This window comes from Nyctereutes procyonoides, unplaced genomic scaffold (assembly GCF_905146905.1).
Source record: "Nyctereutes procyonoides isolate TBG_1078 unplaced genomic scaffold, NYPRO_anot_genome, whole genome shotgun sequence".
Taxonomy (NCBI): Eukaryota; Metazoa; Chordata; class Mammalia; order Carnivora; family Canidae; genus Nyctereutes; species Nyctereutes procyonoides.
The window spans coordinates 866,905-879,010 of NW_026575157.1; the positions used below are offsets into that span (position 1 = coordinate 866,905).

The window sequence follows — 12,106 nt, forward strand, 5'->3', positions numbered from 1 at the left end:
GCTTTATCTATCCAAGACTCTAACTTAACTCTTCAAGTTCTTACTGTATGAACCTATCAAACTACAGTGCTTTCTCATAAAAGTCTTATAAGGTTGGAAAATTTCTACAAATTAAAATTCCTATACCATTAAATAGCTTCTTTTAGACATACTGATCACCAAATAGAAGATACAGAAAATTAACTTTATAAAGGAGAAACTCAACTCTATACTTAATTATGATACCTATAATATGTGGTAACTATGTACTTACCAATCACTTATTAGCTGTCACTTTGAAAAATTACTGATTGAATTATGTTATGGCTCTGAAAAAAATTATTGAAGGATGGTGGGAAAAGTAGAGATTTCCTTTAAAATCTTCTCAGTATATGTAACAATAGTAAAAAAAAAAAAGCATTAAAAATTATTCTGTGGTAATACTTGAGAAAGCATTCATGAGTCAATTTAACTGAGGACTTTAGTCCTGAGAGTATATCTGATCATGGTAAGGTTGAACATCTATTGACAATCCTGCCTACTCCTGCTTTCCCTGCTTCTCCTTTGGGTCACTCTCAGGCAATGAAGCAGAAAATAAAGCAGAAACATGAAATAAAGACTAGATTAAAAGTACAGAGCCATAAAATTGGATGCTTAGTTCATTCAGGCTGTTATAACAATACTATGGACTGAGTGGCCTATAAACAACAAAAATTTATTTCTCAGAGTTTTGGCAGCTGGTAAGTCGAGGACCCTGGTACATGCAAGCATGGTATTCAGGGAGAATCTAGCTTTCTTGTTCATATATATGGCTATCTTTCCACGATATCAAAGATGGCAGAAAGGGAAAGGGATCTCTCTCAGGCCTTTTTTATATGGGAACTCATCCCACTGTGAAGGCTCCTCCTTCATAATCTGATCACCTCCCAAAGTTTCCACCTCCCGATACCATCTCCTTGGGGTTAAAATTTCAACATATGAATTTTGAGGGGAAAATAAACATTCAGACCATAGCAGATGATATGTAAAAATGTGTTTTTCAAATATAAATTAAGTGCTATTTGGACTATAGGAGATTCAAAACATTTTATCTTAAGTCAACTAGATAAACATTATACAAACAGGGAAAAAGGTATTGATTCCAAAATTCCAACATTAAATATTACACAAAAAAAAATTCAGGCTATATTTCTTATAAGTACTCATGGCCATGTCCAAAAGGGTATCTATGGACTAATAAGAATAACTAAACATTACTGTGCCAAGAATGACATTCTTTCAATTCTGAAAACAACCCTATAAAGTTACCCCATTTTACAGATGAGAACACTGAGCCTTAGGAGGTAAGATGATTGGTCCAAAGTCAATAAAGTAGGTGGCAGAGTTAGGATTCACACTTGTTCAAAACACCACACCACAGTGTCTCAATTCTTGTCAAATTCAGTCTATTAGCTATAAACACTGCTTTGACTCTAATGTGGTTTCAAATATACTTCTATACTTAAATGACTCTCAACATGGAATGCAAGGGTTTTTTTTTTTTAACATTTTTTCATGATTTCTTTTTTTTTTTAAGATTTTATTTATCCATTCATGATAGAGAGAGAGAAAGAAAGGCAGAGACACAAGCAGAAGGAGAAGCAGGCTCCATGCCGGAAGCCCGACGCGGGACTCAATCCTGGGACTCCAGGATCGTGCCCTGGGCCAAAGGCAGGCACTAAACCGCTGAGCCACCCAGGGATCCCCTGAATGCAAGTTTTTTAAACTAAGTTTCAGAATTCCAGTACAGTTAACATAGGGTTATATTGGTTTCAGGTATACGATACAGTAATTCAACAATTCAAGTGTGTGTGTGTGTTTAAAGACTTTATTTGAGACAGAGGGAGAGAGAACACACATGCACTGGGGGGTGGGGGCAGGGAGAGGCAGAGAATCTCAGGCAGAGACTCCACACTAAGCTGGAGCCCAATGCGGGGCTTGATCTCAAGATACCAAGCTCATGACCTGAGCCAAGAGTTGGACACTTAACTGAGCCACTGAGGTGCCCTATTAAGTGCACTCTTTAGGAATGCAAGTTTTAAAACCTACTCTTTGGAGGGTTAATTCCCAGCCATTATAATTAACTAGATGGCAAATAAATGCTACTTTTTTACAATCGTCCTAAGTCATATATTATCTCACTTAATCACTATTTATAAAACAGATACTATTCATCCTTACAGATGAAGAAACTAAGTCTCAGAGCAATGGAGTGACTTGCCCAAAGTTATACAACAGGTAAGGGGTAGACTGAGGATTCAAATTCAAGTCGCTGTGCTTCTATAATGTACTTCACAAACCACTACTGAATAAAGTCTCCACAGTGTCTAACCAATTGCCCTAGTCAACCCAGCTCCAGATCATTTCAGAAAAGACTTAACAGTCTGTTTTTAAATTATTGGCCAAATTTTCTGTACCTGGAGCTGAACAAATATAATTACTAGTCTTTGCCTCTTTAAATAAAAATAGATCTCTAGGGTAGTCTGGTTTCTGGCAATTTCTATAAACAAATTCACCAAATATATTGCTTTTGTTACTACCATGGCATAAGCACCCTGAATTTTCCTTACTGGAATAAAGCCTATTAAGTCTTCTTGCAGGAAAATTTCTAGGACTTTTGTAAGTATCAAAATGCTGAGGAAATGTTGATACTTTAAAATAAATCTTGACCCAGTAAGAACTGGCACTAGGCCTTTTATTTTCTTGCAGTCAGCAAAACTACAAACCTATAAAAATTCAAATAGTAGTTAAGGGCATGCATTTTGAAGTACTTGCATATGTGGTGAGTCACTTGACAACTCATACTTTATACTGAAAACTTTTTTAACCTGGATTTGTAGGCAGAAATCACTTTAAACCTGTAAGTACTATGCAATGGAAAAAAAAAAAAAAAAAGCAAGTCCATTTGGGGTGTTACCAATTGTTTTCTCTGACAACTGCCTTCCTTAGGGGAAAAAAAAGAGTATTATTACTGGTTCTTCTGTACCTTGTTTTATTTATAGTTCAAATACATGCAGAAGCTGCTGTTTCTAACCCTGTATTAATCTAGATCTTTGGAAAAATCAAATGAAGTCCAATTTAATCACCCAACGAAAATAAGCATGTGTGTATGGGGAGAGCTCAGTTGAAGGAAGTAGAGAGAACTGGGTCAGTAGGTAGCAGATGGTAACTGGTTCAAACTTGAAAGGAGTTCAAAAGCGTGGAGCAGGGTTTGTGAAAACTCTTCAAGTAGAATAGAACCAAAAAAAGAAAAATGCAAAATGTGTGGAAGAGTGGTCCTAATTTAGAAGGGTATGCTATTGAGTAAAACAGTAGTCATCCAAAAACCTATTTTATTTCTTTTGGAACACAGAGAAATTAACAATATTGTCAATAAAACATTGTCTTTCTAGAAGAATACACCGGTGACAACAAACGTTATTTCCTCATTCATTCTGCATAATATTCCTTTGATGTAGATTATGTCCTCATTTTACAGATTAGGAAACTGAGGCTCAGGTTAAACAGTCTGTTTGATGAGCTGTAGTTCAAATATAAATCTTATGTCTCTAAGACCAGCATTTTTCCTATCACTGTATTAAACTGTGGCCACGGTAGGACTACTCTTTGTATCTACACAAGGGGTAAAAGAAATATAGTTAACCCTTGAAAAACACTTTGAACTATGTATCTTTCAATAAATATATTGGAAAATTTTTTGGAGATCTGCAATAATTTGAAAAAACAGATGAACCATGTAACCTAGAAATATGAAAAAAAAATAAGAAAAATATATTATAAGACTACAGTATATAATACATATAACATATAAAATATGTCTTAATAGACTGTTTATGTTATCAGTAAGGCTTCCAGTAAACAGTAGCCTATGAGTAGTTACGTTTTGGAGGAGTCAAAATTAGAGAATTTTGATTCTGTCAGGGATCAGTACCTTTAACCCCCATGTTGTTCAAGGGTCAACTGTATATCGTTTATATATATATAAAACAAAGAAACAACTATTTCTGCCTTCTCTCAGGCTACACTACTGCAAAAGACTTAAAAGCTAAGAAAACAGCATTCTGTAGTCACCAGACTAGGTTGAAATTGTATGTAACTTTCCAACAAATGCTGCTCACCCTAACAGAAACTCATGGGAGTACTTAAAAAAAATGAAAGTGTTACTTATTCATTTCTTATTTACTAAAATTACTGTGTAAATAGCAAATTAGCATGAACTCAGTATTGATACAAATTCTGTGCACATATTTTTAATATACTTGTCAAAGTAACATTAATAACACTATCAGGTTTTATCTATTTCTACTAGGATAAACAGCTGACTTTCAGAATTTTTGTCTGTAACATAATATAAAATCAAAGGGTCAAATTTTTAGTCACCATTAAAAAAAGGCTAAATATTTTCTACTATGGCCTAGGTAATGAAATAATGGCTCCATACACTCACGATCTAAAATATATCTGGGTGGCCTGTAAGGGTAACTTCTCAAATCTAGTTAGTTGCCAAAGGAATAGTATCCAAATTGCACATCATATTTTGTCATAAGTAAGGAACACTTAGAAACCATAATCACTGCCTCATACTTAATAAACTCAGTCTCTGGTACCAATTTGTGTTATCAACATCTGAGCATTTAAATACACAAGACCATATGATACCATATTTTCAGAATCTACAGATAATGATTGTATTCATGGTTCAAGATGCTGGTCCTATAATACTATTTCCTACCTGAACCTCAACCCTATCTCTCTTTCAACTAATTCACAGCTATATCCCAGATATACATGATACCTAGATTTTGTTTTGGAGAGAAAAAAAAATCTCTGAAAATCAGAAACTTATTCCATTTCTAGATGCTGTTCTTAGCACCAGAACTATACCCTACCCCAATTAAAAAAAAAAAAATTCATCATCCCGATTTCAGTCTCATATAGAATGTCCACTAGCCAGGTAAGCTATTTAATTTTAAATACTCTTAGGAAATAGAATTGACAGGGATGGGGTCACCTCTGAGAAATTTATGGAAATCTGTGAGATGATGCCCTTCAAAAAATGTATTTTACTCCATGTAATTCAATATGATGAATTAAGGATCAATTTTGGAAAGTTGTTAACAAAACTTTCAAATTCATTCATCTCTGAAATTGTTGGATTCCACGCAGGTAATTTATTACTTTCACCAAAAGCATCTCTATTTTCCTTCTTGTTTCAGATGAATTGTAAAGAGACTTATTACAGTAAACATTCAGCTAACATATTAAATCAATCTTGCCATTAGTCAGGTGAGGAACATTAAAACAACATTCTATACATTTTACATGAAGACAAAGAAACTTATATAGTCCACAAAATGCAGTTTGAGAACTATTACAAATGCTTAGATTACATTTTGGAACCTACAAATGCTAACACACATACTGTCATTTCATCTTCACACAAACCACACGTAGAAATTGTTGCAGCCTAAGCTTAAGGAACTTGTGTAATACAGGTGAATTTGTATCCTTTTCTTAATTGTTTCCTTTTTTCTTTTTTTTGGATTTTATTTATTTACTCATGAGAGACACACAGAGAGAAAGAGGCAGAGACACAGGCAGAGGGAAAAGCAGGCTCCACGCAGGGAGCCCGACATGGGGCTTGATCTGGGGACTCATCTGGGTACTCCAGGATCACACCCTGGGCCAAAGGCGGCGCTAAACCATAAGCCACCCCGGCTGCCCCTCTTAATTGTTTCTAAAGCTCCAGGATATACCCTGGAGTTACTGTCTCCTCAGTGTTTTGATTTATCACCTTCTATGTGTAAGGCTTAGAGCTGGGTGTTTTACAAATCACAGATTTATACAAGATATGATCCCTTCCCTTTAGAAGTTTACAGTCTTGCAGGAGAGACGAATTAAATAAATGCAGTGTGAATGGTACTCATCAACTACTAAGGGACAGTGGAAGAGGGCACTTCAGGGTGATTATTCAAATCACAGACCAGGGAGTGTTTTGGTAAAAGAAAATAAGCAGGGATCACAGGACACCTGTGAGAAAGATGACAAAACCCGGGTGGCAGCATAAGAAATGTGCAGTTAACATCTTTGAGGGTGAGGCAAATGGAATATGATGCTGGGATAAGTAGGAGACAGATAAAAATAGGACTTGGCCTTTATCTTGTTAGGCAAAGGCCTTTGTTCAGAGTTATAATACTTTCTTCAGAAAGGCTTATTGTCCTACGGTGTGTAGAATGGGTTGAATAATAAAAATGAAAAGACAAAAAGAGCAGTTAGAAAGCGACTGTCTAACAAGCATGAAATACTAACATGTGAATTTGGAAGAGAGCAGTAGAAAGAGAAGGAATAAACCAAAACACATAGCTCCTCCTGTTCTTATGAAAATGATTATTGAAATAGTCATATATATTATGTGTTGATATATAAAGGCACAAAATAAAACCAAACACTTGTAAACAGACTTGCAGGGAAAACTTTGCTTAAATCATCACGTAAAAGTTTCCTATTCTGCTTTGGAAAAAACATTTATAACAACTCCTTTCAATCTGAATACAGGTAGCATATACCATTTCTTAATATAAGTCTTTGATTATATTTTTGTACTATTTTAAAAACATTTATTATAGGTGGCCTAAAAATAAAACTTCAAAAACTACAGTTAGAAAATGTCTATATAAAACGAAATCTATACTTTATTACAACATTGTTTATATGAACAATTTATACTTTATTACATACAAATTACTTCTTAAAAACTATCAAGGTCTGTTTGATTCATACTAATTTTAAGATACCAAAATACCATGTGTGTCTCTCTAGTTCCTAAGAATGAAAGAAGTATCTTATAAATATACTTCTCTGAACCAACATTATTTTTATGACCCAAATGGAAAAATGTATATACAAATATCCAAAAGATAAATTACCTGACCATAATAATAAACCCTATTTTTTTGAAATCTCATATTTACATGTTACCTTTCATAGGCATATACACATCAATTTGATAAACTACTTTCAACTAATTCAAAATATCAAAATGTATTATTATATATACAACTGAAGATCTTTGTTTTCTCTTGGTTTAAATGTTCTCCGCCCCCAGAAAATTCTCAAAGGCAAATTTCTGGGAGGGGAAAAAAAGTGTAGCTTCTCTATACACTCAAGAAATATTTAATCAATACTTAGGAGTTCCTTCTAGATGCCTATCACTGAACAACAACAATTTTTAAAGGTATAATTGATTTACAAAATGCTGTTACAACTTGATGAGTTTGGAAATAAGTATACACTCATGAAACTACTGCCGTAGTCAATGCCATAAACATATCCAACACCTTCAAAAGTTTTTTCCCCCACTCTCTTTATTTTTTGTGTGATTAGAACATTTAACATAAGACCTACCTCTTGGAGTGGCTCAGTGGTTAAGTGTCTGGTTGAGGCTCAGGTCATGATCCTGGGATCAAGCACCGCATCAGGCTTCCTGCTCCTCTCCTTCTGCCCTCCCCCCAACCACTCTCTCTCTCTCTCCCCCCCCAAAAATAAAAAAATCTTAAAAAAAAAAAGACCTACCTCTTAGCAAATTTCTAAATATAAAATACAGTCTTGCTAACCATAGGTACTGTGCTGTACAGTAAATCTCCAGGATTTACTCCTCTTACATCATTTAAAGTTTATACCTTTTGACCAAAACCTCAGTTTCCTCCTTACAGAATTCCTGGTAACCACCATTCTATTCTCTGCTTCTATGAAGTCTTTCTGGATATAAGTGCAATCGTGTAACATTTGTGGCTCCTGCCTAGTTTACTTTATTTATGATGATGTCCTCTAGGTTCATCCATGTTGTCACAAATGACAGGGTTTCCTTATTTTTTAAGGTATGGAAACAAATACTGCATTCTCTTTATTCATTCATATGTGGATGGACACGTGGGTTGCTTTCATGTCTTGGCTACTGCGACTAATGCTGCAATGAATATAGGAGTGCAGGTATCTCCTCAAGATTCTGATTTTAATTTCTTTGGATATATATCCAGAAGTAGGATTACTCGATCAGATGACAGTTCTTAATTTTTTGAGGAACACTCTACACTGTTCCACAGTAGTTGTACCAATGGATGCCCAGGATTATTCTTGGTTCTTTCAGATGTACTAGTGATGAGCACAACATAAAAAGACTCCTGCCCTCAGGGAGCTTTCATTTTAGAAGAGGAAAATAATCAATGAGCAATCATTTTATAAGATTAATTTCATGGCAGTCTTAAAGGTGATAAATGCTGTAGAAAAAGAAAGGAGAAGAGGCTTCCACTTTGAGTGGTCACCAGACTAGGCCTCATTAATAAGATGCAGATGGCCCTGTCAGCAAATACAAGAACTTTAATTTTACTACAACCAAGACGAGGGCTTTTCAGCAGAAGGATGATTTTCATTTTTAAAAAGTAGCCATAATATGCACTATTAGAACGGGGTGTCAAAAAAGTAAAGTTGATTTCTTTTAAAAAAAGAAGAGGTAAGTACTATTAAAGAAGTTAGCGGACAGGACTATGAAAAAACTACCTCCAATCCAGAACCCAAAATAACAGCTAACATATATAATTATGTCAAGTATTGCTAAAGGTGCCCTGTCCCTCATGACAACTCCATGTGTGACCACATTCGAAGGTCAATAGTACTTTATCCATATTCTGAACACTAAAAAAAGCTTAAAGCAAGCCAATTTAGTAGTAAAATCTGACCCAAGTTCGTATGAGATAGCATATGGTTCTTGATTTATCCTACTTGGCAAATATATACATGAAGAAACATTAACCCTCAAAATGTAGGTAACTTTTAAATATCCTAATTAATGAAAAGTCATTATAGGCACATCTATATGTATACATATTACCTTTTTTAACTGTCCTATTTTATGCAGGAGATAGTGGAGTTACATCGTTCAGTTTACCACATTCAAATTAAACCAGCCATGCTTTAAAAATAAATTTAAAAAAAAAGGAAAAAAGCAACAAAGATTAAAAACCTATCCAGCATATAACCTAGAGTAAGATGGAAGATGTGAACCTGCCATTACAGATTTTGATTTTACAGTTAAAGACATGTATTTTCCATACAACATGTCCCCTAAACATTGGATAACTGCTTTATCTGATGTTCAACCAAAGAAAATGTCATTTATTCCAACACTGAAGGAAAAACAGGCAGTTTGAGACATACTGAAAGATGGTATATTAGCTTTTGACACAGCAGCTTTCTATTGGATTTTAAAGGATAATTTTTTCAAGATTTATTTATTTTTGAGAGAGCACGAGCAGAAAGGGGAGAGGCAGAGAGAATCAAAAGCAGACTGTGTGCTGAGCATTGAGCCTGGTGAGGGGGGCTGGGAGCCTCGATCTCAGAAGCCTGAGATAACAACCTGAGTTGAAACCCAGAGTTGGAGGCTTAACCCACTGCACCACCCAGGCAGGTGCCCGGAAAGGATAATTTTAGCTAGACATGGATTTGACTAAAGCCTTGTCTTTTAAAACCAAGATGTAATTCTGTAACTGTGCTGTCAGATATGGTAACCTATAGACACATGTGGCTATGGAGCATTTGAAAAGGGACTAGTCTGTCTTTTTAAAATTTTTATTTTTTAAATGTTTATGTATTTGTGTTTATATTTATTTACACACACACCTGCAGCAAGAATTACTATCAAACTCATTCACTGGGCCAGAGACCCTTGTGGTGTTAGCCAGACTTGTCCCTCATGTAACACAACACTACCCTACACTTGAGTTCACTGGCCAGGCCGTGGCCTCAATTCCAAGCTCTAACAATGTATAGGAAAGGTGACCAGTTTGAATTGAGATGTGCTCTAAGTGAAAATATACATTGAATTTTAAAAACTTATTATGAGAAAAATGTAAAATATCTCACAATTTTATATTAATTATGCAATGAAATAATATTTTGCTGATAATGGGTTAAAGAAAATATTTTATTAATTGATCAGTTTCTTTTTCCTTTTTTATGTGCTTACTGGACAATTTAAAATTACACTGTACTTTTATTTATTTTTTTTACATTGTACTTTTATTGAATAAACAGCACTGTTCTATAGTAAAGACTAAGAAGAAGATCTAACATAAAATTTCTCAAGTACTTATGCTCTAAAATGCATAATTTCACTTCACCAAAAAGATTAACACAACACAGATAAAGGTAGAAAGAAAGATTCATCAGAAATGCTAAAGTAGGGATCCCTGGGTGGCACAGCGGTTTAGCGCCTGCCTTTGGCCCAGGGCGCGATCCTGGAGACCCGGGATCGAATCCCACATCAGGCTCCCGGTGCATGGAGCCTGCTTCTCCCTCTGCCTATGTCTCTGCCTCTCTCTCTCTCTCTCTGTGTGACTATCATAAATAAATAAAAATTAAAAAAAAATGCTAAAGTAAGTTTTTTGTAACTCAAGAGTATATAATTTTAGATATTCCAGAGGTATCCCAATATTCAAGAATAAAATAAAAGCTTCATGTACAAAATGTCCAATTTATTTTAAAATCATTTTTTCAATATTTCCACAGTAGTAGGTATACATATATATATATATATATATATATGGTTTTATGTTCTCCTTTCCTTCCGTAGGGTTAGGACAGATCTAAGTTTCACAGATCAAATACATACCATGATGACATCAGAAAACAGGCAACTTATTTTAAATAGATGGTAAAATTTTATACCTCCTAAAAAACAATTTTAGAGTTTACATGAAGTTAGATAAAAATTAGTCTGTATCACAGTATAAGCTATCATTAAGAAGAGATACACTAATTGACATTTCACAAATATCCTTAAAAGCACTCCAAGTATGTATCATACTATAGTTAGACATATACATACTCCATGATTCAGCAGTTCCGTTCCTGTGCATACACTCATCAGAAATGAATGCTTATGATATGAAAGATATAAAAAAAAAATTCATGGCAATCTTATTTGTAGCCCCAAATTGTTAAGATTCCCAATATTCATTTATAGTAGAAAGGATAAATGGTGTATAATCATACAAAGGAATACAGACAATTGGGGTGGGGTACAAATAAAAAAAAAACAATACATGGGTGACTCTCAGAGACGTAATGTTGATCAAAAAACTCAGACACAAGAGTTCATATTATATGATTCTAATTGTATAAAGTTCAAAAACAGGCAAAACTAACACATAGTAAAAAATGCCATAGACTGGTTTCTGTTGAACAGAAGTAGTACTGCCTAAGACAGACAGCCTCCTGGGATAGTGTTAGTTATGCTGGGTATGCTGTGTGGAAAAAAAAAAAAAAAAAGAAGAAGAAGAAAGAAAGAAAAAGAAAAATCACTGAACTAGCAAGTAAGAGTGCCTGTTTGACTACATGAAATTATGGTTTGGTAAAAAGTTTGTTTTCTTTAGGAAACTTTTTTTTGAAGGGCCTTAAGTATTTTGAGTCAGTTTCAAAAGAATTACTTAAAACCAATTCCTATTTTGAATTTACATAAGAGTCTGTCTACTTAATCCTACAACTAAACTTAATTTGCAGTTTTTAATCAAAAATAGTAACGAGTTCAACTTTATTCAAACATACTCTTAATTTTGAGATTACATGATAAACTTTCATAAATGGAGAATTCATAATGACCTTAAAAGTTTAAGAATCCTTTGTATAACTAATAAACTATTTGAATGTATCGTCAAATATTTCCTTGTCATAGTAAATTCTTTGATTTAAAAAGATATCTTTCCATGCTCATGGATTAGAAGAATATTGTTAAAATGTCTATATTACCTCAAACAATATATACATTTAATGCAATCCCTATCAAAATACCAATGGCATTTTTCACAGAACTAGAACAAAAAAATTCTAAAATTTATACGAAAGATCCCAAAGAGCCAAAGCAATTTTGCAAAAGAAAAGTACAGCTGGAGGTATAATTCCAGACTTCAAGTTACATTACAAAGCTATAGTAATCAAAAGAGTATGGTACTAGCACAAAAATAGACACATAGATCAATGGAACATAACAGAGAGCCCAGAAATAAACCCACAATTATAGGGTCAATTAATCCTT

At 34.2% G+C, this 12,106-nt stretch overlaps 1 protein-coding gene and 1 non-coding gene across 5 annotated transcripts in view; both read right to left on the reverse strand.

Annotated features, from left to right (window-relative positions):
* NRIP1 (nuclear receptor interacting protein 1) overlaps positions 1 to 12,106 on the reverse strand; it is a 99,663-nt gene that overhangs the window by 66,041 nt on the left and 21,516 nt on the right. The window lies entirely within an intron of this gene.
* Positions 9,692 to 9,844, reverse strand: LOC129502327 (small nucleolar RNA SNORA62/SNORA6 family). The gene has a single exon (XR_008662939.1). It is a non-coding gene; the product is annotated as a small nucleolar RNA SNORA62/SNORA6 family (small nucleolar RNA).